Genomic DNA, 24,595 nt, shown 5'->3' on the forward strand with positions numbered 1-24,595 from the left:
ATTTATTTTCACATCCACCTTTGCTCATAACAAGGGTGCCAATATTAGTGGAGTGCGCTGTACATATCACTGCAGTAACATATCACTTTTTGTACACAGTTATGATTACAGTTCCATATGTTTCGCTTTCCAAACGTAACAAACGTTTGGTAGCTCAGCACGGAATTGGACTTAGGATGTGAAATCATTAGGTACAAAACCTTTGAAAAACATGACTCATGGTGAAAGAGCTGAAAGATGAGAGATGAAAAAACAAGCTAAAATGGCATGCTTGCGATTGCGTTTTTACATCACATTCGCTTTTGTTCATACTATATGGTAGGTTTAGGTGTAGTGCAGATGGTACTTTATTTTAAAACGTCACGGAGCATTAGAGTTATAGCGCCACTCAACGGACATTTCAAACTGCGGTGACATACAAAACCAACGTCACATAAAACGTATCATATGTACGTTCATCTGTTCCGGGGAAATAAAAACAAACCCTCTTTTAGCGCCACTCAGTAGACATTTCACATCGAATATGTCATGAAACGTACATATTTCACATCTTGTGAAAAAGTTCCCACGGGTACGCTTTCGTCATGAGATCAGGTTGGTATTTGTGCACATGGCTGAGTGAGTTAAGGTAATATTTAAAGGAACACTCCACTTTTTTATGGAAATAGGCTCATTAGGAACTACACTCCCATTCTGGCGTAATAAACAAGGAAGTTTGCTGGCCGCAGGTGCAGTAATATCACGCAGTGCCTGAAATTAGTTCCCAGCTAGGTAACTTCCAATGTGACTGGCGTGATATTACGGCGCCTGCTTCGGCCATATTACGGCAGCAAACTTCCTTGACTATTACGCCGGAATGGGAGTGTAGTTCCTAATCTTATCGGCCTAGAAAATGGCAGCTTTACATTTCCACCGGTCTTAGTACACGATATAACTACAGAAGAGTCAAGTTTTAAATAGGACAAATATCGAAATTCGTTGGTCATTTTTGAACGCGATGCTATATTGGTCTCACAGGATTCAGTGATTTATTCTCATTTATGGTAAAAGTGATATCGCCAGAACAGGAGAACGGCTGAATGGATTTCAAAGCGGTAAACTTATTAACTCGGGGGGAGTTGGAGAATGAGCCTATTTCCAAAAAATCTATGTAGTGTTCCTTTAATCTATGTAGTGTTGAGAAGTATAATTTTCTTTAGTGAATTGATTCGTTTGGACGTTTATTTAACTTGACAAAAAAATATACACCAAACCAGCTGAGTCTCATTTCAGATTTTAAGCTGTTTTTCACTGTTTTTGGCTCAATTATACAGTAATCAAAAGTTTTTAACAGTAAGAAGTCTCTTCTGCTCATCAAGCCTGCGTTTACATGATCCAAAATACAGCAAAACAGTAAAATTTTTAAATATTTGTATTATTTAAAATATCTGATTCTATTTGAATATATTTTAAAATGTAATTTATTCCTGTGATTTCAAAGCTGAATTTTTTGCATCATTACTTCAGTCATATGATCCTTCAGAAATCATTTGAATATTCTGATTTGCTGTTCAAAAAACATTTATTATTATTATTGAAAACAGCTGAGTAGAATTTTTCAGGTTTCTTTGATGAATAGATACTTCAGAAGAACAGCATTTATCTGAAATAGAAATCTTTTGTAACATTATAAATGTCTTTATCATCACTTTTGACCAATTTAAAGCATCCTTGCAAAATAAAAGTATTAATTTCTATCATTTCTTTACCAAAAAAATAAAATAAATAAATACTAACTCCAAACTTTTGAATGGTATAGTGTATAATGTTACAAAAGCTTTTTATTTCAGATAAATGCTGATCTTTAGATCTTCCTATTAATTAAACAATCCTGAAACTCAACTCTCAACTGTACTCAACTGTTTTAAATATTGATGATAATAATAATAATGATAATAAATGTTTCTTGAACAGCAAAACAGCATATTAGAATGATTTCTGAAGGATCATGTGACACTGAAGACTGGAGTAATGATGCTGAAAATTTAGCTTTGATGACAGGAATAAATTACATTGTTCAAATAGAAAGCAGTTATTTTAAATAGTCCAAATATTTCACAATATTACTGTTTTTGCTGTATTTTGAAAAAATGCAGGCTTGGTGAGCAGTAGAGAATTCTTTAATAAACATTAAAAAATTACTGTTCAAAAACTTTTGACTGGTAGTGTGGTTGCATATTTTTTGTGTATTTAAAAAGATATTCCCCCCTTGAATAGCTTCAATGTAATTATTTTTCTTACTAGCTTTGTTATTTAGCTAATTAGTTTTTTTAAATGAGTAACTTGACTGTAGTATAACTACATTAAATTATTAGTAGCCTGTAAGGTTTTGGAAATGACAGTTTCAAAGGAGCTTCCCCAACACTGCTCTCTGTCTACCCTTGTTTTAACACTTCTTTATCACGATTTAATCAGTACAAAGTCTTAATTTATAGTCACCAGCCCTAACATAAGTAAAAGCAACTGATCTGGAAACAGATCTCTCTAAAATCACTTTTTTTAAACACGAAATTTCAATGTCAAATGTTTCACTAGCTAAAAGATTAGAGAAACATGCCATCAAACAAATTACACTTTTGTAATAAATGGGCATTTCATGCTTGACTTACTCAGTCCTTCAGAGACGTGGGAGCTCAGGGATAAATACAGCTCACTCGCTCTCTCTTTTGTCATTTTCCTCTCTCTCTCTAACTATGTGTGTCCCAGAGGGAGGTCAATGTTTTCCTCTCTGTTCTTCAATAATAACTTGCCTCTATAGTTTTCATCCTCCATTGCACCTCCTGAGCAAAGACCAGGTTATCCATACTAATTCACAGCTCTCAGTCTTAGGAGACTTTGAAACAACAGAACAGTTTTAAGAAACTGAACAGATTATTAAAAGGAAGAGCAGTCATTACAATTAAATATGACATGTATTTGCACTTCTAGTTAGAGCCTGTCATTGTATATGTAAATGCTATCATATGAGGAATTTGATTTGCATTATAATGCATGTGGCACTTTATTTCACGAATGTATATGTTTCCGTTTATGAGGTCAGTGAACATGATATTTAGCGGAAAATAAGAAACTCACCATGGTGATCAGTACCGAATGCTGAGGTCGAGCTGAATTCTTTCTATTGTAAAGTGTTTGAGCGTTGAGGTTTGTTTCCCTGACAACTGTGATGGAATGTGGCAGGTGGAGGTGGCTCAGAAACAGAGTAACAGGCTGATAATGAAGGCAGTTAGCTCTGTGCTAACATGAAACACCCATCAGCTTTCATTATCTCAGCCTGGACATTTAGTTCATTTTGTAAATTGAGTTTAGTATGGTCTGTGTGACATGTCATTGCCTATCAAGAATTAGGTTAATTTGGTTCAAAGGTGGTATTCGCCTTAGTTCGCCTTGTAATGTCAGTGTGCCATTTCGTCTTGAGTTCTCTGATGGACAGCTATTGTCCAGTCCAATCTCAGTGTCTCTCCCTGCTCTCTATCGCAGACTGAGACACAGTCTGAGCCAACAGACATTTTCTAGCATTTTAAAGGGAAGGTTCATCCAGAAACCAAAATCAGTTATCACTGACTCAAGTCAATTTTTTCAATGGAGTGTCTATTTACACAAAGTGCAAATAGTCTGTCTTGTTGGCAGAGGCAGTATACACTAGGGGTTGAACGATTTCATATTTTTTTAAATCGACATTTAATATGTAATAAAAGTTGAGTCGGCGTCGATTAGTCGGTTATGACGTCATTAATGAACAAATACACTTAAACCTTGAGTTGAGACTCGAACACCTTGTGCATAGCTATGGGATATGACACAGCGCTGTCTACATGGCTGTTGAATCTATAATAGCTCGCTTTTAGCAATTATTTTGTCTTTCAGTCGTTATATTTCTCACAGATTTCTGCTCATTCTAAATCAGATACAGATAAAGTAGTGCTTTAAAGATTACATTTATATGAAGTCATTAGTGAGAGAGCGATTGTGTGGGTTTTAATTACTAAGAAATATATGCTAGAACTTTTCAGTTTCCAAGCTATATTACTGAGAAGTCATAGAACAGTGTTGACAATTCATTTCCGCACTGCGCTATTGTGTGTGTGCGATCTGCACATGATGTACGAGCTACTGTCTGTAGCCTACGTGTGTGCGTTACATTGAGCAGTGCATTCGATTAGAACGGCAATTACAATAAACTGTTTAAAACGTGGATTCTCCTGTTCAATTTCAAGCATCCAGATGGTATAATCACATGTTGTGGAGCGCTTTCGGAGTATGCATTTAATTAACATTTTAACTGTTTTGAAACATAGTGTAAATGTGGACTTCAAAGACAACTTAACCTGTTGCACCCTCTATAGGACCAGCGACTAGTCTACGTCAATCTTAAAGCGTCATGACAGAGCATTAAAGTCGACTAGTCGGCTATTTGATGCAACCCCTAATTTACACTAAAGGTCATTGCACACCAAGTCCAAACTTTTTTTATGCGTTTTTTTTCTTTTTATGTATATATATATATATATATATATATATATATATATATATATACAGTCAAGACCGAAATTATTCATACTCCTGGCAAATACTGACTTAAAGTTACTTTTATTCCACCAGCAAGTTTTTTTTTTTTTTTTTACCGGAAATGACACAGGCTTCTCACAAAAGATAATAAGACAATGTACAAGAGGCATCATTGTGGAAAAAATATTTCTCAGCTTTTATTTACATTTGAACAAAAAGTGGCATGTCCAAAATTATTCATACCCTTTGCAAACTGTCACAGTCTATGGGAAAATCCAAAGTTCTATACCATTCCAAATAGTCCAAGCTGTTCTAACGCATCCTAATTACCCTGATTCATTGGGAACAGCTGTTTTAATCAACTCAACAGGTGAAAAACAGAAGCTCTCTGCTGTTGGTTTGTGGACAGTCATGGCTTAGACAAAGGATCTCACTGAGGACCTAAAAAAAAAGTTCCAGTGGCTACATTGCAGTGTTGTTTTTGACAACCATCTTAGATTTAGTCTTAGTCTTTTGGACTAAAATGCTTATTAGTTTTAGTCAAATTTTAGTCACTTCTAAATGTGATAGTTTTAGTCCAATTTTAGTCGACGAAAAGTCAAAAAGGTTTTAGTCTAGTTTTAGTCAAAAAAAGGGGAAAGAGTCTTTTAACAAATTAATGTAGGTCAGTAAGTATTTTGCTGTTTGGTAGTGTCACTTATAAGTTGTGAAAATAGCAGATCTATAGTTCAACACAATGTGAGCTTCCGGATCGACTATTTTCACCAATAATTACAATAATGAAGGAATGGTTTTAGACATAAAAGATATATATTTGAAATACACCCATAGGTCCTCTCACCGTTTGCGACCACCCTGTGTGCAAACTACCGCCATCATGGTTAATCGTCTGTCTGTCTGAGTGACAACAATGTGACGTGTTGAGCGTAACCAAACAAGGATAGAATGCTAAAACGGCTTGCCATACTAGTATGGCAACGAGTATTTAATGCTAAAACGGCTTGTCATAGCGGCAGATACTTTTTCGGTTTTAATTGGCATGCACAATAATCAGAAATGTCATGCATTTTAAACGTCTGACGGAACACCCACTAACATTTTCGTCTATTCTCGTCTTGTCAACGAAAACTCACACACGTTTCGTCATGTTTTAGTCATCAACGAGCCATTTTTATCTCGTCATCGTCTCATTATCGTCATGAAAAAAAGTGGCGTCAACGAAATGATTTTGTCATCGTCATCGTTGACGAAAACAACACTGCTACAGTGCAAAGTATTATTAAAAAATACAAGACGTTCTGCACTGTGAAAAATCTCAGAGGATGTGGTCGGAAGCCAAAAGTGACACCTTTGCTGGTCAGGAGGATAGTGAGAGAGGTAAAAAAAGAATCCAAGGATCACCACCAAGGCCATCCTGATGAATCTGGGCTCTGCTGGTGGCAACATCTCAAAAACATTAATGTTTTGCAGTGGCCCAGCCAGAGTCCTGACTTAAATCCAATTGAGAATCTGTGGAGGGAGCTAAAGATCAGGGTGATGGCAAGGAGACCCTCCAACCTGAAAGAGTTGGAGGTCATTACTAAAGATGAATGGGCAAAAATACCAGTGGAGACATGCAAAAAGCTGGTCAGCAATTATAGGAAGCGTTTGATTGCTGTAATAGCCTTTTCTATTGATTATTGAGAAGGGTATGAATAATTTGCCACTTTTTGTTCAAATGTAAATAAACAATGAGTAATCATTTTTTTCACAATGATGCCTCTTGTACATCCTCTTCTTATCTTCTGGGAGACGTTTTATCTTTGATCACTGGAGTAAATTACATTTTAAAATATATTCGAATAGAAAGCAGTTATTTTAAATAGTAACAATATTTCACAATATTACTAATTTTGCTGTATTTTGTATTAAATGATTGCAGGCTTGGTGAGCAGAAGAGACATCTTTAACAAACATTAAAAATCTTACTGTCCAAAAACGTTGGTAGTGTAAGAGATTTGAAAAATGATTTAAAAAAAATCGACCCTAAATATTGTAATATAAACCTGGGGCTAGCTGAATAATCTGTTTAGACTAATCTTAAAAAGTTAGTCACCTAATTTGTTTTCTTTAAGACTGATCATAACTGTTTTAAGTTTGTTACAAAAAGGTAGATTGGCCTAATTTGAGTCAGAACAGTACAACTGATTATTTCTTGGTTAACTGCTACTTGCTCTAACTAGTTCTTAAAACACTTAAGTCTTAATATAGTGGCTATGTTGCAACTGGCTAATGATTTCCAAGTCTTATGAATCTAAAAGTAAGTAAACAAGAATCTTTAGAATCTGCAAGTTTAGACTGTCTCATGATGTTAGACAACACTCCTCCTTTTGTTAAACATTAGTTGAATACTAGTAACTATCAAATAAGACTAGATTTAGGCTGTTTCACAACTGTAGATAAGACTGGCTTTAGAGCAGTAGAACTGAATTAGTTGTTGTGAAAAAAGACAAACACTGTGGGTTTTGTGGACCGATGGCAAGATGCCTTGGAGAGGATTAAAGTGTTTGTGGCACGGTGGAAAGTGCCATGTAGTTTTTGTGCCAAAGGAAGTGAAAGGTTAAGCAGGGCCTGGCATCTTGGACATTAGTTCTGTTAAATATGAACACTATGACATAAGACATACTGTACTACTGCCTTTATGGCAGTGCTGACAATGTGCTGTTAACTTCATGTGCACCTCATCCTATGGTATTAGTGAGTGTTCTGTAGATGCTTTTTGCCAACTGCTTTTGATGTGACTCTGGATCTGCATTTGCGATTGGACGACTGCGGCAGCAGTTATACGATTGGAGGCGGATCCTCTGTCACAGTGTTGTGAGTGTCTCTGTGCACAGGAAAGATATTAAAAACCTTGGGTCAGACTGTTGCCATGGCACCCAGTTATAAGTCAGGAGTGAGCAACCTGTCAGAACATTTGCTGCGGTATGTGTGTATATCGAATTTATATACTTTTTAATATACATACAGTATAAACACTTATGCATGCAAATGCAAAATACCACATATAGTATTTAGATACACAATGTACATCCCATACTGTATGTAGTATATAGAATTAACTGTACAAAAAGTGAGATTCCTTACTTCACTTTAAAGGGATATTTCACGCTAAAATTACAATTCTGTCATGAAATACTCACCCTCATGTCGTTCCAAACCCGTAAGACCTTTGTTCATATTTGGAACACAAAGTAAGATATTTTTAATGGAATCAGGGAGCTTTCTGACCCTGCATAGACATCAAAGCTACTACCAAGTTCAAGGCTATGAGAATACTTTTGTGCGCAAAGAAAACAAAAATAACGACTTTATTCAACAATTTTGCCTTGTGGATTTCAAAGCCCTCGGATTTCATCAAAAGTATCTTAATTTGTGTTCCAAAGATGAACGAAGGTCTTACAGATTTAAAACAACATGAGGGTGGGTAATTAATGACAGAATTTTCATTTTGGGGTGAACTAACCCTTTTAGCATGTATGTAAATATTAATATAACTTGTAATATATTCTAATATATAGGGCAAAAGTTTACATCCCCCTTTTAGAATCTGCAAAATGTTAATTATTTTACCAAAATAAGAGGGATCATACAAAATGCATGTTATTGTTTATTTAGCACTGACCTGTATAAGATATTTAACATAAAAGATGTTTACGTATAGTCCACAAGAGAAAATAATAGTTGAATTTATAAATCTAACCCAGTTCAAAAGTTTACCCTTGATTCTTAATACTGTGATCAACAGCTGTTTTTTTTGTTTGTTTGTTTAGTGATAGTCTCTTGTTTGTCCTGAACAGTTAAACTGCCTGCTGTTCTTCAGAAAAATCCTCCAAGTCCCACAAATTCTTTAATTTTACAGCATTTTTGTGTATTTGACCCCTTTCCAACAATGACTGCATGTATGAATGTATGAAGAGCCGGGGGTGAAAACTTTTGAACAGAATAGAGATGTGTACATTTTTTCTTATTTTGCCTAAATATCTTATTTCCTCATTAAGTACTGCCCTTCAGAGGCCACAGAAGATAGTTACTTGTTTCCCAGAAGACAAGATAAGTTAAATTTACCCTGATCTTCAAATTCCAAAAGTTTTTTACACTCAGATCTTAATGCAGGCTTTTTTTCTACTGAAGCATCATTGAGCATTTGAACCTTCTGTAATCGTTGCATATGAGTCCCTCAGTTGTCCTCAGTGTGTAAAGATGGATCTCAAAATCATACAGTCATTGTTGGAAGGGGTTCAAATACACAAAAATGCTGGAAAACCAAAGAATTTGTGGGACCTGAAGGATTTTTCTGAAGAACAGCAGGTTTAGGATAAACAACTAGGGGGATGTAAACCTTTAAATGTGGTCATTTTTATAAATTGAACTCTTACTTTCTCTTGAGGACTATATGTAAACATATTTTATGTGAAATATCTTATTCAGGACAGTACTAAATAAACAATAACATGCATTTTGCATGATCCCTCTTTTTTTGGTGAAATAACATTTTCCAGATTCTGAAAGGAGGATGTAAACTTTAAAAATTAATAAAATAGGTAAAATAAAATAGAAGCATTTTCTAAAATGCTTCTAAAGCGTTAAACATTAAATTTTGAAATAGACTGACTTTTGTTTTAAAACACGTTTTAGTAATCTTTGTTATATTTACAACTTTAATTAGATTTTTTTTTTTACAGTGTATAGTAACTAGCTGTACATAAAAGCAATAGAAGTCAATAGAATGTCTCTAATAGCTAAGTAAATGTGTATGTTCGTGTGTAACAAATGTTACAGACTATTTTTGCAACAAATCGTCTTATACTGTAATATTATTGAAATAACAGATTTAAAGTCAGTGTGGGTGTAATGCATGAATTTCTGTCCAGAGGATGTTTGTTCTCTCAGTGGAACAGATGGCACTGCGCTCTTCCAGACACCGTACTTGATGTCAGCTGAGATTACCTACCCTTGAGCCAATACCAAACGGAAAGAGACACATTCAGCCCAACCTAGTACTGTACATCAATCTAAAGTGTCAAACAAAATCAATTTACTATCCACTTGAAAAAATGAAAACGTGTGGAAAAGCATGGGTTTTGTTAGCCTGCAGCACATTAATCAACTATTTCAAGGTCGAGATGTACCGTATGTATAGAGACCAGTAGTGAAGGCTTTTTCACTATTTTATAGACTTAGTGAAGTGCTAAAATGACTTTAAAACTCCTGAATGTAATCACAACGGCTTTTTGAATCTAATCAGATATGAACTCAGTGACACACGCATGCTAAACTTATATGTGCTGTTTCTGCGAGCCTAAGATAGTGCCGGATAAAACATTTATGGCCGGGAGACTCAGTAGAGAAGGTGGGAAATTTAGGCTGACAAGACATTCTGCTCCATCGACATTTATAACTTGTGCTACACGTTCTCTTTTTAATCCCATCTTTCTTTTTGTGACTTGAATATCAAAATATTTAGCTTGTGGCTAATGACTTCAAAAGCACGTTCATCAGCCAGAGATGGACTTCAAGGTCAGGTTTGAAGTCCTTCTTTTGGTTTTCTGAATTCACTTAATTTGTTTAGATGTAAAAAATAACGGTATATGTTATGTTTCATCAGTTTTTCTGCTGTCACCCTTTGCTTTCCCAGAGGGTTTCAATTGAAAAAAAGGGAAAAGCTGTTTAAAGCACACTCTTTAATAGACAAGAAAAGGGCACGAAAACATATCGGCGCTGTTTGGGGGGACTTTGATCATGAAACAAAACCACATCAAACCATATCTGATGTTCATATCCGTCAAGTTCTTTAATTGTCACAGTAGCTTTGAAAAAATAATAAGATACCTTCATAGTTCTGCCATGGATAGAGGCCTGCATCTCTGAAGAAACCATGTTATCTCTGAAAAGGTGGCATATCCTTAATGATCAAACTGCTATAAATGTAGCTGGTAATATAAGAAATGACTGAGAAATGACTTGTTCTGTGCATTAAAGAGAAAAGAGTTAAAACCTTCTCATTGTGTCACATTCAGGACTTCCAGATATGAAGTAACTCCAAAAATTCTGATTAGAGTTTAACAAATATTGGTTGTCAGTGGTTGATTCTTAAACTATTACTGTATGTAGTCTGGTAGAGTATAGTTATGTAAAGCTGCCATCGTTATTCATTTTTAAATCTTGTAACAGTTCTTCTAATCTGGAAAAAACATTTTTTAATTAAATTCTGATAAATCAGATTGAATTTGTTTGTGTGTTTATTCAAGCTGCCGATTTCAATATGACTCATTATGGTTTTTCTTATTTACCACAACGACAGAATGTAAGAATCAACCATTGTTTAAACCATCATTTTTTAAAGTATCTTTTGCTGACCACAGCTGCATTTTTATCTTTTTATATTCTATTCATAAAGCACCTTAAAAACACAAAGACGTGAAGAAATAAAATCATGAATTACTTTCTCCAGATCACTTAAATATAAATTAGATTTGAGTTTAGCAATATTTCGCAGTTGAAAGATACTATTTTTTACAACTTAATTAATTTGTCTGTCAAACTTTAACTCTGTCATAAATAAAACCCAAATTCTTAACATAAGTATGCAGATTGAATGACAAAGGATACTGACTTGTTGCTGTAATTTTTGCACAGTTACTAGGGCCAAATATAATAATTTCTGTCTTTTCCTCTTTTAACTAAAGACAGTTATTGTTCATTATTCAAAGAGTAATTTAACAAATACATTATATCATCTCCAGACTTCATAGGCAAATACATATGGGTGTCGTCAGCATAAAAGTGATATGAAATATTATGAGCCAGGACAAACCGTCTTTTGGCATTAAAATATTACCAGGATTTACTAATTTAGACACGCAGTGAAGACTTAGTGCTGAAGAGGTGTGGACAGTTATTTTTGCACCTGATCTTATTGAATATGCATTTGTAGGAGTTTCCTTTTCAGACGCAAAATGTATAGATTTATAGTATTAAAATGAATCACGCTATGATTTTGCTAACATTTCTGCTTGTCAAATTACTGGTATTTGCACCATTATTTAACGCTCAAAGAAGCATGTCTTAAAGCAGGCGGTAATTTGCGCTGCTCTTAGTAGATTGCCTGAGTAGTGACTCCATATTTGGAAAGGCACAGAAAATGAACAAAACCTTCTACGGAGCCGCTAAAAGGACATGGTTAGCTGCTTGCTAGCGATTGCCTGTTACATTACAGTACATAATATTTCACTTACTACATAAACAGAGTAAGATCCTGAGCACCATTGACAAACATCTAATCTTGTAAAATGTGTTCAAAATCGCATAATAATAGTGGCTCCCTGATGCCTGCAATTTACATACAATATAATTACCCAATGATATAATTGTGAGAGAAAGCACTGAAAATTTTTATTTCTCCCATCTCATATTTATTAACCCTTTAGGGGTTCCGTGGTACACGTCATTTCCTTTCTGAACACGGTATTCGGATTCGGGCACATCCCTTATTGGAAAGTGTAAAATATTTTTGATTTATTAGGAAGTTAGTAGTTAGAAGGAAACACTGATTTCTTAAATCAGGACTACCCATACTACAGACTGGTGTGTTTTTGTATCAAAAAACTGGTGCGTTTGATGTCCAGTGTGCACAAAAAAATGATGAAAAATCATGAATCGTGATAAAAAAATGTAAATATTGTGTATCGATTTTTAATTGAATCGTGACCCCACGAATCGATATGAGGTACTGAACGATTCCCACCCCTAATGTTTAGTAAATCTGGCCCTATATTTCTTAAAAATAGAACTGCAAGGAAGCATATAATGAAAACAACACTGGTCCCAGAAAAGAACCTTGAGGGGCTCCACAGGTAATAGAATCTATTGATGATGAAAAGCTTTCTAAAGACCCTTCTTCCTCAGCTGGGATCGTTTAGAGCCGTTTGAAACTGCATTTAAACTGCATTTTGGAAGTTCAAACTCGTGGGCACCATTGAAGCCCACTATATAGAGAAAAAATCCTGAAATGTTTGCCTAAAAAAAAAACAATCTCTTTACAATTGAAGAAAAAAAAACATGAACATCTTGTTCTGGAAGTGAACTTCTTCTTGAAACTGTAATGTTAGTAAGAGGGTTATGCAGATGATAAGGTGAAAAACATTACCAACATTTAGGTTTATAATTTACAATACTTGGATTTAATTCTATTTAAATTGTATTTTAAACTGATAGTATAATTAAGTTCAGTATCATAGTAATTATATCAATAGCAAGTCTTTGGGGCACAGTTGGCACCATTTATAGAAAACAAGCTGTATACTTTGAGAAGCAGCGGGCCAAGAATGCAATTCATGAGTTAAGCAAACTCACAAATGCCTCTGAGCTCCTGTCTGTAGAGAGAACAAAAGAGTTTGGTTGTGGTTACATCACGGCTGTCCCAGCAGACAGAGCTCAGTGGTTTAAATACAGCATGTCCTATTCACGTCCCACTGCTCTGAGATCCAGCTAGTCTCCTCTTCAGCCTACTCATTTCTCACAGCCACCTCGCAAACTCTGTCACATACTCACACAAACATGCTCTATAGTCACAGACATGGATTAATGTCACAAGTGTGTCATACAAATGAGGCTTAATTAATGAGCCTTCCCTTTGTGCAATTAATCAGTTTCAACATCAATTAATTAGAGTTAGTAGAGATGAGGGGAGGGAGGCAATGACTAATGCCGTTGTTTCAGTCTCAGCCTGCGCTGTCTGATAATACTTCACCCATAATCTGTGATCCACTAACCACTTTATCAAATACCACATTTCCATTATTGCTGTTTTCATATATCTTGCTGGGGTACTGTCAAGGCAGGGCAGTTTCGTGATAGTGGTCGCTGTTACTGGCAGAATGATAATTTGCCTTCATGTGCAGTCCTGGTAATGTGGTCTCTCTTTGCCATTATTTTTCATGGAATCCCTCCTGCCAAGACCAGTATACTGTAGCTGGTCACCAGCATGTGTTGTGTTTTTGATGCTGGTGTGCTGGTGTCTCGACCTAGGAGGTCTGGAGAAAGTATTCTTCAGCCTATTCCCATTCATCTTACTTAATGCCTGTTGCCTATATGGTGTTTTTTTGCTTTGTTTTTTGTTTAGCTTTGTTTTGTTTTGCATTGTGTTTTGTTTAGCTTTGCTTTGTTTTTCTTTGCTTTTTGTGATTTTTAAAATCTGCAAGCTTTGCTCATGGATGCTCAGTTCTGGATGCAATTATTATTATTTTTTTGCTTTGTGTTTTGTTTTGCTTTGCTTTGTCTTTTTTGCTTTTTTGTTTTGCTTCACTTTCTTTTGTTTAGTTTTGTTCTATTTTGTTGTTTTTATTTGCTTTGTTTTGTGTTTTTATGTTTTGCTTTATTTTGTTGTTTTTATTTGCTTTGTTTCTTTTTTGTTTTGCTTTTTTGTTTTGCTTTCTGTTTGTTTAGCTTTGTGTTTTATCAGAGCTGTTTAGAAACAGAGTTGCGACACTCACATAGGCTTCCATAGGAACCGAGGAATGCGGAAGTAAAGCGTGTCATGGAGCGGCCAATAGTTCCAAACAACCAATAGTTCCTGCATTGAAGCCCATTCATTTCAGCGCTTCTCAAGCACAGTCGCTGGTAAATTGAAGAAATTACTGCATTTTTTTTACATTTTAACGCATCAGTTGACCTCTCGAAAAACTGTCCAGTGGTGGTATTTTATGAAGCGTGTTATAGTTAATGTTTATCGTTAAAAAATAAACAGTTATACTGTAAATGCAGTTAGATAACGTGAGAAACATTGTAATAGCGACCATAACCAGATATAGTTGTCATATTTGTAAGTTTTTAGTCTTTCTGCAATCTTTCTTTCACTGTAGGAGGTTGAATGAATTTCAGTAAAGACTGCATTCAAGAAATACGATAAAAATGTATGCTGAATGCAATTGGTTGCCTTGTGTGTTTTTTTCTATTATGTTAAATTCTATATTTGCTTGCCTTTATAATATTCACTTATGCTGTATATTTGAATATCATAAAATAACATGAGTGAATTACTTTTTTTATTTAACATTAAATCGTTAAATTGAAACATATAAAAAATGAGTGTTTGATCATGTCCAAATACACATTCAAATGTATTTAACCTTAAATATCACGCTTACTGTAATATAAACACTATATTAGAAAATGTTATCTTTTAAATGGTCAGTATCATTATTGCACATATTATTTAGTACAAAAAAACCTCCTCAAAATATTAACTAAATAGAACTTAACTATATATTACAATTATTTAATTGAATAAAAGTTACACTTAAGGTGTTTGGTCACATTTGACTGCCAAAGAGTATGAGAACATATTAATAATGTCTCTTTATCACTCCCCAGAATAAAATGCGATTGCAAAGCATATTCAGAGTAGTTATCAATACACAATCAATGCACATTATGTGTTAATAATTACTCGAAATTGCTGCAAATATAGTAAAACTGCTGTCTATCCTACTTAAACCCATTCAAACACATTGACAGCATGGAGCTGTTTGGAACTATTGAGAGCTCCATGAACCACGTGACCACGCTGCGGCGAGATCAAAGCGTGTCGCAACTCTGTTTCTAAATGGCTTTGTGTTTTATTTAACTTTGCAGTGTTTTGTTTTGCTTTGATTTTTGCTTTGTTTTTCTTTGTTTTGTTTTATCTTTTGTTGTGCTTTTTTGTTTTGCTTTACTTTGTTTTTTGTTTTGTTGTTTTATTTGCTTTGCTTTGTTTTTGTTTTGTTTTGCTTTGTGTTTTGTTTAGCTTTGCATTGTGTTTTTGTGTTTTGCTTTACTTTGTTTTTGTTTTGCTTGTTTTTTCATTTGCTTTTGTTTTATTGTTTTTTTGCTTTCTGTTTTGTTTAGTTTTGCTTTGTCTTTTTTTATTTGTTTTGCTTTTTTGTTTTGCTTCACTTTGTTTTTGTTTTGATCTATTTTGTTGTTTTTATTTGCTTTGCTTTGTGTTGCTTCACTTTGTTTTTATTTTGCTTTATTTTGTTTTTATTTGCTTTGCTTTGTTTTTTGTTTTGCTTTCTGTTTGTTTAGTTTAGCTTTCCGTTTTGTTTAACTTTGCAGTGTTTTGTTTTGCTTTGATTTTTTGCTTTGTTTTTCTTTGCTTTTTTTTTGTTTTGTTTTGTCTTTTGTTGTGTTTTTTTGTTGCTTTTTTGTTTTGCTTTACTTTGTTTTGTTGTTTTATTTGCTTTGCTTTGTTTTTGTTTTACTTTGCTTTGTGTTTTTTTAGCTTTGCATTGTGTTTTTGTGTTTTGGTTTTGCTTTGTTTTTGTTTTGTTTAGCTTTGCAGTGTGTTTTTGTGTTTTGGTTTAGCTTTGTTTTTGTTTTGTTTAGCTTTGCAGTGTGTTTTTGTGTTTTGGTTTAGCTTTGTTTTTGTTTTGCTTTGCTTTTTCTTTTTTTTCTTTTCTTTTTTTGTTTGGTTGTTTTATTTGCTTTGTTTCTTGTTTTGCTTTTTGCTTTGCTTTGTGTTTTGTTTAGCTTTAATTGTGTGTGTGTTTGTGTGTGTGTGTGTGTGTGTGTGTGTGTGTGTTTTACTTTGCTTTGCTTAGTTTTTTGTTTTGCTTTCTGTTTTGATTAGTGTTGTTTTGTGTTTTGTTTAACGTTGCAGTGTTGTTTTGCTTTGATTTTTTGCTTTTTTGTTTTGTGTTTTGCTTTGCTTAGTTTTTTGTTTTGCTTTCTGTTTTGATTAATGTTGTTTTGTGTTTTGTTTAACGTTGCAGTGTTGTTTTGCTTTGATTTTTTGCTTTTTTGTTTTGTGTTGTTTTATTTGCTTTGCTTAGGTTTTTTTCGCTTTTTGTATTGCTTTGCCTTTGCTTTGTGTTTTGTTTGCATTGTTTTGTGTTTGTTTTTCTTTTCTTTGTTTTATTTTTGTTTTGCTTTGCTTTCTTTTTTGCTTTATTTTGCTGTTTTTTTGTTTTGCTTTTTAGTTTTTCTTTGCTTTGTGTTTTTGTTTGTTTTTGGTTTTTTGCTTTGCTTTGCTTTGTTTTGTTTTGATTTGCTTTGCTTTTTGTTTTTTGCTTTGCTTTGCTTTGTTTTTTTTTGTTTTTTGTTTTGCTTTGCTTTTTTTCTCTTTGTTTTTTGTTCTGTCAGGACCACTATCGTCAAAGATGACTGACAATTAGCATACAGTTTGGATTGGCGGTATGGTTCTGTTCTGGGCAAGATCTCCCTGCACATCCATGCAGCCTAGCATGGATAACATCAGGAAGAGCAGTAATAATCCCCCAGGATAAACAGAAAAGAACAACAAATGTATTGCAGAAATCATTATGGTTCAATAATTTAATGTACATTTAGAATTAGAGGATCAGAAGGCTGAAACCTTACAGACAATAGATGGAGTCGGGGATGGAGGTGGGAAATTAGCTATTGAGCAGCATAAAGCTGGTGATAAACTGAAGGACCTTATATATGAGTGCTGTGATAGGTGTCACATCCCTATAGGTAGACATGGATTAGCTGAGAGTCTTGACTAACGTGACCTGCAAGAACTGACGCTAACACTAGATTTTTGTTTAGCTTTGTTTTGTTTCGCATTTTGTTTAGCTTTGCTTAGTTTTGCATCATGTTTTGTTATTCTTTGCTTTGTTTTTTTGTTTAGTGTTTTCTTTTCAGCAAAATGGTGTAGTTGCCAACAGGGGCCCTGCTAATCAGCAAAAGCTTGGTCCCCACTAGGCTTTCTGAACTATCTTAATTAGCAGTATCCACCAGAAATATCTTTTTGTTGGTGATCAGCATGGCTGTGCTGGTGCAGTATCCAGACCTTCACTAAACCAGAGTGGAAGCTCATGGTTTTTCAGCAGGGGTCATCACAGTTTAATAATATTCTATAAACAAACTCATGAATAAAAATCTTTAACCATTTCACAGGCAAATCACGATTGAGGAAGGCGAGCAGCGGGCCAAGGAGCTGAGTGTGATGTTTATCGAGACCAGTGCCAAGACAGGCTACAACGTCAAACAGGTAAGTTTCACCTCAACACCTCACTCTGTCAGTGGAAAAAGCGGCCACAGCATGTGGGTGTGAGAAATGCTCTGCGTTCGTTCTGATTTCTCTTCTGAGGTGCAGTTGAAAGCATGATTCAGAATGACTAAGCGCTGAGGTGGGAGAGATCAGATGTGACGCGGAGCACTGCTGTGTTTTCTCTGTCTCTGAGAGCCGGAAATGCGTACAGCACACAGTGTGTGTCGTGTGGGCTAAATTGAGTGTGTTTGTGTATGTTAGCATCAGCTCCGTCTGACTGGATCACAGACTGCGCCAGTCGTTCAGTCATCCTGTCTCTCTTCTGTTAGAATGACCACGCTTTGCTACATTTAAAGTCAAAATCTAAATTTAGGGTCAGAACTCTCCATTTTACAATTACAAATTGAAACTTAGACAAAACACACAAGGCTTATTACTGTCTAAAAGTAAGAAGCTGTATTATTGTACATTGTTCCATTAGCTCTACTGGACACTAAGCCTTTATTTTTCTTAAAGCCATGTATCACTGTTTCACAGGAGCTCAACACTGACAGTACGACACTAAATCTCTAACACAATGTATTATTGTCACCAGATGTGGAGCTGACTTGTTCCAGTCTCCATTACAAATTAAGATCATTTCCAAGCCTTCACATTGTTACACGTGTGTGTGTGGTTGTAGACGTTTGATTCTGTGTTGTCTGGCACAGGGAACTGCATTCATCTGAGATTACGATCGATACTGAGATTTTCTTATTTATTTCTCCAATAACAGCAACATTAGTTAAACTGATTACCTCGCAGAGGTAATTGCTAAATAATGACTCAAATATTGATTGAAGAATTGCAGGGTGTCAGATCCTTTCCAGGATGAAATTGAACTCTTGTGTAAATAATACAATGCACAACAAGTTTTGATGATAATAATAATAGTAGAGTCATTTGTTGCATAGCAGTGTTTCATTGCTATAATTTGTAAAAATATGAAGTTTCATTATAGATGCATAGCAAGATCATTATTTTCAGTTTCGAAAAGGTCTGACTTTATTATAGTTTAATAAAGTTATTCATTTTCTTCTCAGTCTTAATTTGAAAACAAATTAAGTGGCTTTTTTCATGCAGTTAAGTGTGTGTATGTATGTATAATCCAAACCAACATTCTGCTACGTATAGCATGTACAGTTTTGATTTAAATTAGATTGTATAATTTCAAAAATGAAACCAAAATCTGAATGGTCTGACCTTTCCTTTGTGATATGCTACATAAAACATATCTAAATTAAACAAAAACAGTTGATTGGCAGAATGAGACTTGAATTCACTTTCTGACAGCAGGTGGCGCTTTTGAAACAGCAGCTATACAACAATTTCTTGGTTAAAACTGTAAACAACGCAATGCTGTGCTTTAAATACTACATTATACGGAGGTCAGATAAAAAAATGCCATCTAAACTCTTCTGAAGACAGTCCCTCAGAAATACATTTATATAAACCCGTCATCCTCAGTTCAGTATTTAGAATTTTCTTTCTATATTTCACGCATCAGTTAACAGGGATCTCTTCTCAATTAAAGGGGTCATGACATGAATTGTTCCATTATTTTAATATGTTCCTTGATGTTTACTTATAATGATAATATTTTTTTTTTTGCACAAAAACAAAACAAATATGTGGAAAAAATTATCACTTTCAACTCTCATTCTGAGCTGATCTGTCTAAAACTGCTTGTTTTAAGGGACGGGTCCTTTAATACTTGTCAGTAATTGGCCACTGTTATTATTGGCTAACGTCACTGCATATGAAAATGTATTAACACCATCTTACTATTGCATGTGTGTGAAGCGAACGTTTTTTCAATACCCTTTAAATTGCACAAACTGAAATTGCGAATTGAATTTTTACGCTCTCATGAGGTGGTTTTTCAGGCAATTCGAAAAATTAATATTTCGCAAAACAGCAATGGAAACGTTTTTTTTTTTTTTTAATTAACAGAGGTCACATTTGATTAAATATAGGCAAAATCCCACAAAAATCCGTTGCTATGACTAATCGTAAGAGGAAAAAATTATGTTTCAGTCGCATAACATTGGTGAATGGAAATGCTTCATTTTGCAATACTTTTTAATCAACATTTATAAAATAGCGCCAAAGGTTACAATAGGTAAAAATAAGTACAATAAGTTTTTATTTTTTACCGCCTCTAGTTTTCATTTCTGTTGGAAACTGCAGTGATATGTACTTATTGGTATGTAAAACAATAGAATTTAATGGATTATCCCTATTTAGTAATAGAAGTAAACTAAGGACAAGGACAGGGAACTAAAAAGAAACAGAAAGATGAATGAGAAAGAACTTGAAATTGCAAAAGATGTTATGTTAGCTAACACTTACACAGTTATGCTAACAGCTGATTTGGAAAATGACAAATGTGACACTGTATGGACGCATGTAGCGAAGCCGTAAGCCAACATTAAGTGCTCCATTTGGAACAGGGCCTGTCTGTGTTTTTCTTAATTGGAATGGTTTTGAGTTCTTTTGTTTTTGTCCCAGCTAGATTATGGTTCTCTTTGTCTTTCCTGTCAAAAACAATGACCTGAAGGTAGTTAACAAAATGAGTCTTTTTTTTTCTGACCCTCTCTGCTTAATGGCCCAGTGTGTCCCATTTCCCTGTGGCTCGTCCGTTGTGATTGATGGCATGAAATGAGAGGGGTGGTGTTGGCTACATAAGCTAACTGCCCTGTTTGATATGATTGGGAGTGAGTGGGGCTATATATCATTGCAGTATAGCCTCATATGGCTTCTGGGAACAGCCCTTTATAGAGGATGGCTGTAATGGAGGTGTGTGGTGGGCCATTAATTGCCCTGCTAGAAGCGGTATGCCAGCAATGCATCGCAAGTTTCAGAAGGCAGAGCCAGACTAAGTGCTTTTTGCTGTCCCTTTATCATCTTCTGCACAGAGTCCGCTTTAAAGGTCAGCAGGTGTTTTAGTCTGTGACATTTATGATTCTGAAAAGAAGTAGTTGCATAGGATCTTCATCTCTATTACTATATATAACAGAGCAGGTCTGCTTCAATGCACCAGAGTAAGTCCACTTTTCTCTAAATCACCTTTTTACTGGTTTAAAAATGGTTCAGCTCATGTTTGCTGCCAGAAGGCTGCACAGTATGACACAAGGCCGTGGCTAGACTATTTTAAGCATTTTTGACTCCATGTAAAGTATACCAGTTAAAGGAAATAACCAAACAAAATTTGGAATACCAGTGATATAGCTAAATATAACTATAGTTGCCACAGTTCATAGTTGTCATTTTCCTTTAGTAAGTATTTTTCTAGATGTTATCTATGTTTTATGTCTCAATGGCATGCAAGCAAACAACCAAATAAAGGATTTCCAAAAAAAAAAAAAGCATTGACTTCCTTCCTGTCACATGAGGCTGCCAACTTCCTTCCTCCTAGGCTGGTTTTAGCTGGTCATCTATGCTGGTTTTAGCTGGTCATCCAGCCTGGTCTTAGCTGGTTAGCAGGCTAGTTTCAGAGGGTTTTAGGTCACTTTCTTAGCTGGTCAGGCTGGGAGACCTGCTTTAACAACCAGCTAAAACCAGCTTGATTAGCCTAGATTGGCTGGGAGACCAGCTAAAATCAGCTAGGACAGCCAACCATCTTAGGCTGGTTTTAGCTGGTCATCCAGCCTGGGCTTAGCTGGTCAGCAGGCTGGTTTCAGAGGGTTTTAGGTCACTTTCTTAGCTGGTCAAGCTGGGAGACCTGCTTTAACAACCAGCTAAAATCAGCCTGACTAGCCTAGACAGGCTGGGAGACCAGCTAAAATCAGCTAGGACAGCCAACCATCTTAGGCTGGTTTTAGCTGGTCATCCAGCCTGGGCTTAGCTGGTCAGCAGGCTGGTTTCAGAGGGTTTTAGGTCACTTTCTTAGCTGGTCAGGCTGGGAGACCTGCTTTAACAACCAGCTAAAATCAGCCTGACTAGCCTAGACAGGCTGGGAGACCAGCTAAAATCAGCTAGGACAGCCAACCATCTTAGGCTGGTTTTAGGTGGTCATCCAGCCTGGTCTTAGCTGGTTAGCAGGCTAGTTTCAGAGGGTTTTAGGTCACTTTCTTAGCTGGTCAGGCTGGGAGACCTGCTTTAACAACCAGCTAAAACCAGCCTGATTAGCCTAGATTGGCTGGGAGACCAGCTAAAATCAGCTAGGACAGCCAACCATCTTAGGCTGGTTTTAGCTGGTCATCCAGCCTGGGCTTAGCTGGTCAGCAGGCTGGTTTTAGAGGGTTTTTGGCCACTTTCTTAGCTGGTCAGGCTGGGAGACTAGCTGGAACAACCAGCTAAAACCAGCATGACTAGCCTAGACAGACCGGGAGACCAGCTAAAACCAGCTAACTTCCAGCTTAAACCAGCTAAGACCAGCCATTCAGCTTAGGCTGGTTTTAGATGGTCATCCAGTCTGGTCTTAGCTGGTCAGCAGGCTGGTTTTAGAGGGGTTTTGACCATTTCCTTAGCTGGTCGGGCTGGGAGACCAGCTGGAACAATCAGCTAAAACCAGCCTGACCAGCCTAGACAGGCTGGGAGACTGGCTAAAACCAGCTACATCCAGTCTGAACCAGCTAAGACCAGCCAACAAGCTTAGGCTGGTTTTAGCTGGTCATCCAGCCTGGTACTTAGCTGGTCAGCAATCTGGTTTTAGAGGGGTTTTGGCCACTTCCTTAGCTAGTCATGCTGGGAGACCAGCTTAAACCAGCTAAGACCAGCCAATCAGCTTAAATGCAAAAAAAGGTTCTTTAGATTTTTTAAATGTTCTTCAGAATGGTTCTTTTAGGAACTGTTTACTGAAAGGTTCTTTGGGGAACCAAAAATGGTTCTTCTATGGCATCACTGCAAAAACACCCTTTTAGAACCTTTATTTTTAAGAGTGTATTTTAAAGCGAGCATTGTTCTGTTGGTCAATGCACCAAATTCATGTGACCAGCTGAACCTGCTACAAAATCTGTGTAGAGAGTTTTCGTCCTTATGTCCAAAACTTCACCCAGTTGCATAGATTCTGTTTAAAATGACTATTGGTAAAATGTTGCAGAGCATTTCTGAGTCACTACCCACTGACTTAATGTTCAACATACTATATAAAGTTTCAGGTTACTGTCACAGCTGAAGTCTCTAACAGCGTTTCTTTCCTTCCCCTGCAGCTGTTTCGACGTGTGGCAGCTGCCCTTCCAGGAATGGAGAGCATGCAGGAGACAAGCAAAGAAGGCAGTATCCTTTCATTGAGCTCAAAACCAAAACAATTCAACAATTCAGATCGAATGTGTAAATGTAGTGTGCTGTGTAATCAGTTTACTCTGTTGCACTTCACATTTAATAGTATAGAAATAAGCAAGAACTGACTGGCTTTCAGTTCTCTTACAGATGACCTCTTTTCATCTCATGTACTCCCACAGCTCCATCAATACTTCGACTTCACTGTTGCTTTATCTCAGATAATACTATAGAAGAAAAATAGATTTGCACAGATACTTTCTTACCAAAGAGAATTATAAAGAGGTGCATTTGACAACATGTTTCAAAAAGAGGGCGTGCTATAAATTTCCTGACCTTCATGTCATAAAAGATTTGTACTTGGGAGTTTTAAGCCTTGTAACTGATCAAGGCATGATAAATAGAGGTAGAAGTTGAAGTGAGGCTCATCGTATTATAAGAACAGCTGTTTTTTGTTCTGGTGCAGATGCCAAATCAGATGCAAATAATTGTTGCATTTGTCTTTACTGTAGGGCTGTCATTAACAATTATTTTAGTGATTGAGTAATCTATCAATTATTCTGATGATGACTGCCGCACATTGTGTTCCCAGATGAACGTTATAATAAACACAAACTCACAGCATATGCAAAGATAGAGTTTGAGATGCTCCACACATGTAATAAATGATAGCAGTTTGTGTAGCATTTACTGTAAACTGTGAATCATTCTGAGATGCATGTACATAACCCACATGCATGTAAATAATAAAGTGCATATATTAAACCATATTTATTTAACTAAATCGTACCGTTTGTGAATTCACAATAGCATTATGCTTTATTAAGATTTTTAAATGAGTTTAATATAGCATGCAGCCTTGGAAAACAGTCTAATAATGCATTTAATGGATTCTCGTCCGAATTTGGGGATAGATTTTTTTAAATCGAGTACTCAAATTAAAATTGAGGAATCGTGACAGCCCTAATGTGAAACCCAAATAAGCAGCAAACCAACATTTTCCTAATGTTAATGTAAAGTTCCCTTTTGGGAACCAATTTCTAACTTTCTAGGAATATTCTTTTTAGTTTTTATTTTATAACCAAAAGTTAACATTTCTAGAATGAGGTGTTTTAGTTGTGTTAATGATTTCTGAGGATCAGGTTGTGTTACACAACCCATTCAAGTTTGCATTAGTCTAATTTAGTTGCTTCTAAATTCATCTGTTGAATTGCACCAAAATATCATAGTATTTGGCTAGATATATAACCTTTGACATCAAAAACAAAAAATATGTATTGCCTTATGTATTACTATAAATAGTTATTAAAGGATTAGTTCACTTCCAGAGTAAACAAATTTCCTGACAATTTACTCACTCCCATGTCATCCAAGATGTTCATGTCTTTTGGTTTTTCAAGGTTTTTGAGGAAAACATTTGAGGATTCTTCTCTACATAGTGGTATTCAATGGTGGCTAAACAGGTTGAAAGTCCAATGCAGATAAAAACGTTGGAAATGTCACGCACAGTTTGTTCTTTGTCTGTGTAATTCGGTTAAAAAAAGTAGGGTAAAAAAAACTCAATCTCATTTTCTCCCCCAACTTCATAACTGCCTATGCTGTGCTTAAGTGATTACTTAATGTGTGAGGTCGAGCTAGTACAAGACGAGGATTTCTGGTTACGTTTTTTTTTTTTTTAATGAACAATCTGAGAGAATAATCGTTTCTCTAGATAAGACCATTGTTCCTCGGCCTTAAATTGGCCACCAT

General features: G+C 35.7%; 1 pseudogene; it reads left to right on the forward strand.

The window, feature by feature from the left end:
• The window catches only part of LOC141347530 (ras-related protein Rab-6B-like), a 60,790-nt pseudogene that overhangs the window by 28,104 nt on the left and 8,091 nt on the right, over nucleotides 1-24,595 (forward strand).

The sequence above is a fragment of the Garra rufa genome, chromosome 12, assembly GCF_049309525.1.
Source record: "Garra rufa chromosome 12, GarRuf1.0, whole genome shotgun sequence".
NCBI classification, from domain to species: Eukaryota; Metazoa; Chordata; class Actinopteri; order Cypriniformes; family Cyprinidae; genus Garra; species Garra rufa.